Source organism: Lonchura striata, chromosome 1 (genome assembly GCF_046129695.1).
Source record: "Lonchura striata isolate bLonStr1 chromosome 1, bLonStr1.mat, whole genome shotgun sequence".
Classification (NCBI taxonomy): Eukaryota; Metazoa; Chordata; class Aves; order Passeriformes; family Estrildidae; genus Lonchura; species Lonchura striata.
In genome coordinates this window covers 125672507-125678506 of record NC_134603.1, presented here as the reverse complement: position 1 = coordinate 125678506, position 6000 = coordinate 125672507, and the positions used below count along the sequence as shown (strand labels likewise).

Genomic DNA, 6000 nt, shown 5'->3' with positions numbered 1-6000 from the left:
GCATTACCTGCAAAAATGCTAAATTTAATCCTGTCTCTATTTGATCTCTCCATTTTTTCAAGTTCTGCTTGTGCCCTGCAGGAAAAAAAAAAAAATTATCATCTGTGGGCTTGAAGAGATACCTAGCAAACACACAGGAACACATGCAGTGAAAAGAAGCTGACTGAGACAAATATTTATTGCATCAAACCCCTACCAGTTGGACAGCAACAATACATGGAGGGAAATCAAAAGTGAAAGTTATTGTGGAAGATGATAACAGATTTCAAATGTATCACAGGTTCAGAAAAAGAATTTGGAGATTACCTTTCTGTCATATTGAAGAAATAAAAATACATGTACCACAATAATCTGTATGAATCCCTTCATTTCAATGACTTGACAGAATGTATCATGTGATCCCTCAGCTGAACTAACTGAACAAAGCTTTCCATGAAAATTCTACAAGCAGTTTTTAATAGGGATCAGAAAATTAAGTTTTGAAGGTGCCAGCCTTTTTCATTTCAGAGAACAAAAGCGTCTATTATACTACTTTGCTGAGATCTTAGAGAAAATATATTTTTCACATATGTCTAGTCAACTGTCACCATATATGCCTCAAAATGTATTATTATGATCTCAAATTACTGTTGAATTTGTCTGTTAACAATCTGTTAATTGTCCATCTGACGGTCCAACTAAGAAATTCAAATATCCACTCTATATTGTGTTGAATACATGTGTTCATTGTGCTACAACTGCAGTTGCTAACTAGAAAATTTGCAAAAAGCTTTTACACATACTCTTGTTGAAGTGCACTCCTAGATTTTCTGCTGAATATTTGAGATAAGATTTAAAGAAGCAAAAGGATTATCAGAAAAGAATAAGGCAAGTGAATCTTGAGGACAGTCACTGAGGTTGCAGAAGTCAAGAAGAGACTTTGGGTCAACTTTTAGGACTTTTCATCCTTGTTTAATTATAGATCTTTTAAGTTTTCTTTAAAGCATGTTTTATTTTATTTCACCACAGGAAATGGGGAAATTACTTGCCTTCAATACTTAGATAGATAGATAGATAGATAGATAGATAGATAGATAGATAGATAGATAGATAAAATTTTTTCATTGTGCCCATTTAAGTTTGTAGACTCCTCTGTCTGTGACCCAAGAGGAAGGTTCATCTGGGGAAGCCTGAAAAAACCCCTGCACTTACACCAAGAGAGGTGTTTTCTCTGCCACTCTGTGATTCCAGAAAAGAGATGTAGCACAAGCTTGGCTGTGAGAAGCTATATTACACACAAATCGGTATCTCCAAAGAGCAAGACCAGTCAAAAAAAAAAAAAAAAAAAATCAGTTTCCTTGAGAAAGTGAAAAAGTGCTCTAAAAGTTGGTTAAATGTTGACCAAGTGAAGCATGAAAAGCAAACGGATGGCACTGGTGAGAGAGCCAAGCTCCAAGCCCTAGCAACACTGCTGAATTCTGGCTGACCCCTGCAGAGGGGGAAGTAATCGCCTTCTCTTAGAACATAAGAACAAAGGTGCTTACAGAAAAGAAACCAGGGGAAGAAATGTAATGTCCCGTGTGCTGCAAAATAAGGAGAGTAAAATTCATCAAGCAGCACTACAGTTTTTTGCACAAAGGAAGCAAGCCAGCTCCAAAGGTCTGTGGGGCAGCAGCCTGGTACAAGGTAGGTTGCTGGGCACTGCCTCACTATTTGTGCTCAGCTCCTGAGAGAGCTGTGCATGCAGCAGCACAGGCTCTGTGCACTCACAGGTACCCGTCTCTAAGGTACATTCATAGTAGACTCAACTCATAGTTCCATCTTACATGTTTTCTTGAAAACAATGCCATGATCACAGAGGTCTCCAGATGCCCATGCCAAGAGCAGGCACATATTCTTATAAGGGTTTTTTTGCATTAGTCACATGACAGAAATCAACTTTTTCCAGGATGAGTGGCTGTTACAGAGATGCTCTACAGCTCGGCAGACCACCATAAGCTGGTAGAGACATGAGCAGCCTGAAAGTGCCAAACTGAAGAAACCTCAGAAGGAAACCTGTCACAAACCAAGTGAAGCTGGCTTTTCTTGCAGCTGACATAATGGGTGTTTTTCTCAAACATCTGCAGATATTTTGCTTTCACTGGATTGAAAACATGTATTATGAAAATATCTGTGTTTTGTTTGTGCTTAGTCAGATACAGTTAGGCAGCTTTAGCAGCTGTGAAGGCAAACACTAGTCACCTGGGTTTTTTTTTCTAGCAAAAAGCAAGCCGAGGAACAGTTTTAAATCCCTGTAGGAAATGTTTGTTGCGCAGTGAGTGTAACTTCAGAAAGCAGCTGTCCTCCCTCCGCCGTGGAAGAGGCGGTTGCTACTCTCATGGCCTGAAGTTTAACTAAGAGTTGCCCAAATAAAACCCCATTGCTCTTCCGGAGCCCCTTGCCCTTGCGTCCCCGCGGCAGCGGCAGCGGGACCCGGTGGGGCCCGTCCCAGTGGTTATTCTGGAGCTCCGAGTGGGAGTCGGACGTTTGTGGTCTGGTTTGTGTCTAACAGCTCCCACCGGACGCGCTGTTCTGGTATCCCCAGGGCGAGCGGGGAGCAGGTACGGGCAGGCAACAAACAGTTAATTTATGGCACTTCTGTACACATTTGCGGAGAGAGATGCTGAGACGGGGATTCGTATTTCACACGTTCCGGGAGGCGCGGAGGAGGATGCGCCAGGGCTGCTCCACAGGGACTCGGCGCTGTGAGCGGTCACGGATTCCCTCAAGCCCCGCCGCGCTGCCGAGCCCTCCGCCCGCCGCCCCTCCCGCCTGGGCTCCGCCGCCGCCCCGGGGCCGTCCCGGCGGAGAGACCGGGCCGCCTCCGCTCCGGAGGGAGCAGCGGAGGAGCAGCGCCGTGCCCCGGCTGCGGCGGGGAAGCCATCCCCGGGGACACGGGAACGCGGTGAGCGGGGGGACGGGACGGGGCGGCGAGGACTGTGTGCGTGGGGCAATAAATGTCTGAGCCGGCGGCAGCGCAGCTGCATCCCGTGCCCCAGCGCGGCTACCGAGGCGGCAGCGGCAGGTGAGCGGGGCCGGCCCCGAGCCCCTTTCCCCGGCCGAGCCCCTTTCCCTGGCCGAGCCCCTTTCCCGGCCGAGCCCCTTTCCCGGCCGAGCCCCTTTCCCGGCCGAGCCCCTTTCCCCGGCCGAGCCCCTTTCCCCGGCGCCGCGGGTGCCTCCTGCCGGCCCGTCGGGGGCTTTCCGCAGAAAATTTCAGAGGGTGTTCTTCCCCCCTCTCCTTGGGTGGGTAGTGAGGGAATGCAGCGAGTTCGTTCGTATTTTCAGTTCTGAAGGGTTTGTTATTTTGAAAACCTGAAGAGCGACCAGCAACTAAGGCAGTGAGAGTGTCGTCTCTCGATGGAATTTAGTGTCAGTCTGAAACAAAAAAAATTAGTTTGGTTGTTTTTTTGAGGGAAGAGGGGTTGGACAAAGCTTCAAACTGATTCCACAGCCTTGGTTTGACCAGCAGAGCAGGTTCAAAAATTAATTCTTGGTGCATCTTTTCTTTGCATTGCCGTGAGGCTCCACTTATATCTCTCATCCAGTAAGCTGGATGCATTTTAAGAATAGTTTAAGTCTGATAAAGCCCAAGAGGTAGAAATACTGGTGCTTCACAGCGTCAGTCTTCTTCCTGACCTTTCCTCCCTTGACTGTGTATGGTTTTGAAGATCTTCTGTGCCATTTACTTTAACAAAGGTTATTGATTTTTCTGCTGTAATGGCTCTGTGACATCTGTATTGAGAACTAGAAGTATAAAAACTGTATAAAACTTGGTCCCAGTTAAAATCCTTGTAGCAAGTGAGTTGTTTCCGTGACCGTAGTGTCCAACAGAAAAATCTGTGAACGCTTCAGTTGTTCAAAGCACAGATCCCCTTCTCCCTCCAGTCCTTTTCCCAATGCTTATGCTATGGCAGGGATTCCTGCTACTTCTTACCTCCAGTTGCTGACCTGTGCCACAAGCAGGCTGACCTTCTCTGACGGGATTACCCCTTTGCTGGGGAGCTCTCTCTGTCCCTCTCAGCCCTCTGTCCTATACCATTTAGTGGTCTACCATCTCATTTTAGGAGTCACTTAATGCTGTATATGCTTATTGGTATCACAAAATCAACCAATTTCTTGTTGGCATCGTCCCAGACAGCACTCACTTTAGCCTGCACTCAGTAATGGCTGTTAACTCTTTCAGGTAAGCTAAAAGCATTTTGCATCTATGAAAATTTCAGTTCTGTATTTCTGAACAAGCAGAGAAGTTCACAGTAACTTGCAGAGCTGCCAAACCATGAAATACAGAGCCCTGGCAAAGAAGATTCTGAATAGTTAGTTTATTTTTGGACATGAAGACACAATTTATGATGAAATTATGCTGTCAGAAATATTTTTCTAGTTCCCATTAACTTAAGGAATCAAGCATATAGAGTTGAACAGAGTTAGGTCTGTGACAGTCTTTTCTCATCTTCTACATGCAACTTGCTGGTATCTGGAAGATGACCCTGATTCTGTATCTGTTACCTACCAATCAGGCTCTCTGGAAGACAAAACTATGGATTTTTGGCAGTGCAGAGATTACTAAATGCAATTATGTATATTAAAATACAGCACTGATGAAAGGTGTTATGGTATAGCCAGGGATGGTTTTCTGTCACTATTGGACACAAAATGAGTACACAGAAGCTTGGTAAGTTTAAAAGAGAAAAAGACTTAGTTTTATTAAAACATTTGGTATTTATAGAATTTTAAGAGTGACCGTGGATTGGATGATGGAATTACTACCTCTCTAACCACACTGGTCCAAAGATCAATCAATCATTTTTCTCTACTTACAGAGAAATATGTAAATATTTTATTTATACATGAAATTGCATGGGAACTCTGCTTCTTAAATATGTAAACATTATCAGAAGGCTAAAGAAGTTTCATGAGAACTTTAAAAATTTCAAAAAAACGATAAAAATTTTAAAAATCAGGGTAACAGTTTTCAAAAGGTGATGTGTATGATCATATATCCAAGCCCAGAGGCTAGGGAAAGGTCAGTGAATATCCATAGGGAAGCTCAAGTTTAGAAGGAAGAATAAGAAATATGTATGTTTGTGTAGTATAGGTGTTCTAGATAACATTTTCTGGATTTGAAACTTTCCTATTTACATATCAGGTTTTCTTCACTATGTTCAAAAAATAAACATGCTGAGGTTCTGGCTTCTATTATGCATTAGTTGTTGGAGACCTCTGATGGGCAGCTGAATCTCTCCTCAACTTTTGTCTGTCTAAAGAGAAATGCAGCAGTGGCATTGTCAAACCAATAACCTGCGTCTCACTTGATTTGGGTGCCGCATGAGGTGGGGCACAAAGCTGTCTGTGTTACGAAGAGCACCACAGAGTGCCTTGGGATGGAGAACAGCAGAAAAGACCTTCAGTCTGGGGAGCTGGCTCAAAGACTTCTCCAGCACACAGTGGCCTTCATAGAAGTGGCTTTTATATCTGAATTCTTGTGATAAAGTGGGGAAAAAAAATAAAGAGAGTGATATTTTAACAGGCACCAGAGACAACTGATACAAAATAGCTCTTATGAAAGGGCCTCTTTTAAAAAAGTAGCTATCCCACTTCTAATATAATAATCAGAAGTGACTTGTTGCTGGAGGCTTAGTTCTGTGTAGCATGTCACTCTTCCTTTCTTTCTGTTGCCTTCTGTATAATGGATGTGACTGCTGTCATCTGAATTGTTTACTGCATGAAAGATATATTCCTCCTTGTGCTCAAGTCTCCAGAGCCATCCCCAGTACAGTGCAAGGTGATGTACTTCTTGTCCAGCGCACATCATCGTGAGAGACGAGGCAGGAGTCACTTCCCTCGTGGGCAGTGGTGACTAGCTGCCCCTCCTGCGTGCAGAGCTGGGCACACAGGGAATCCTCACCTCCAGTCAGCTCTGTGATGACAACACGGTGTAACAGCAGTTTATTAAGTTGCAAGATGAAAGACTTTTACAGCTCA

At 44.2% G+C, this 6000-nt stretch overlaps 1 long non-coding RNA gene across 1 annotated transcript in view; it reads left to right on the top strand.

Moving 5' to 3' along the window:
• Positions 1-2831: 2831 nt before the first annotated feature.
• The window catches only part of LOC116183296 (uncharacterized), a 52373-nt gene continuing 49204 nt past the window's right edge, over positions 2832-6000 (top strand). The window contains exon 1 of the long non-coding RNA XR_013339446.1: positions 2832-2923. This is a non-coding gene — a long non-coding RNA (uncharacterized LOC116183296). The remainder of the gene's footprint in view (positions 2924-6000) is intronic.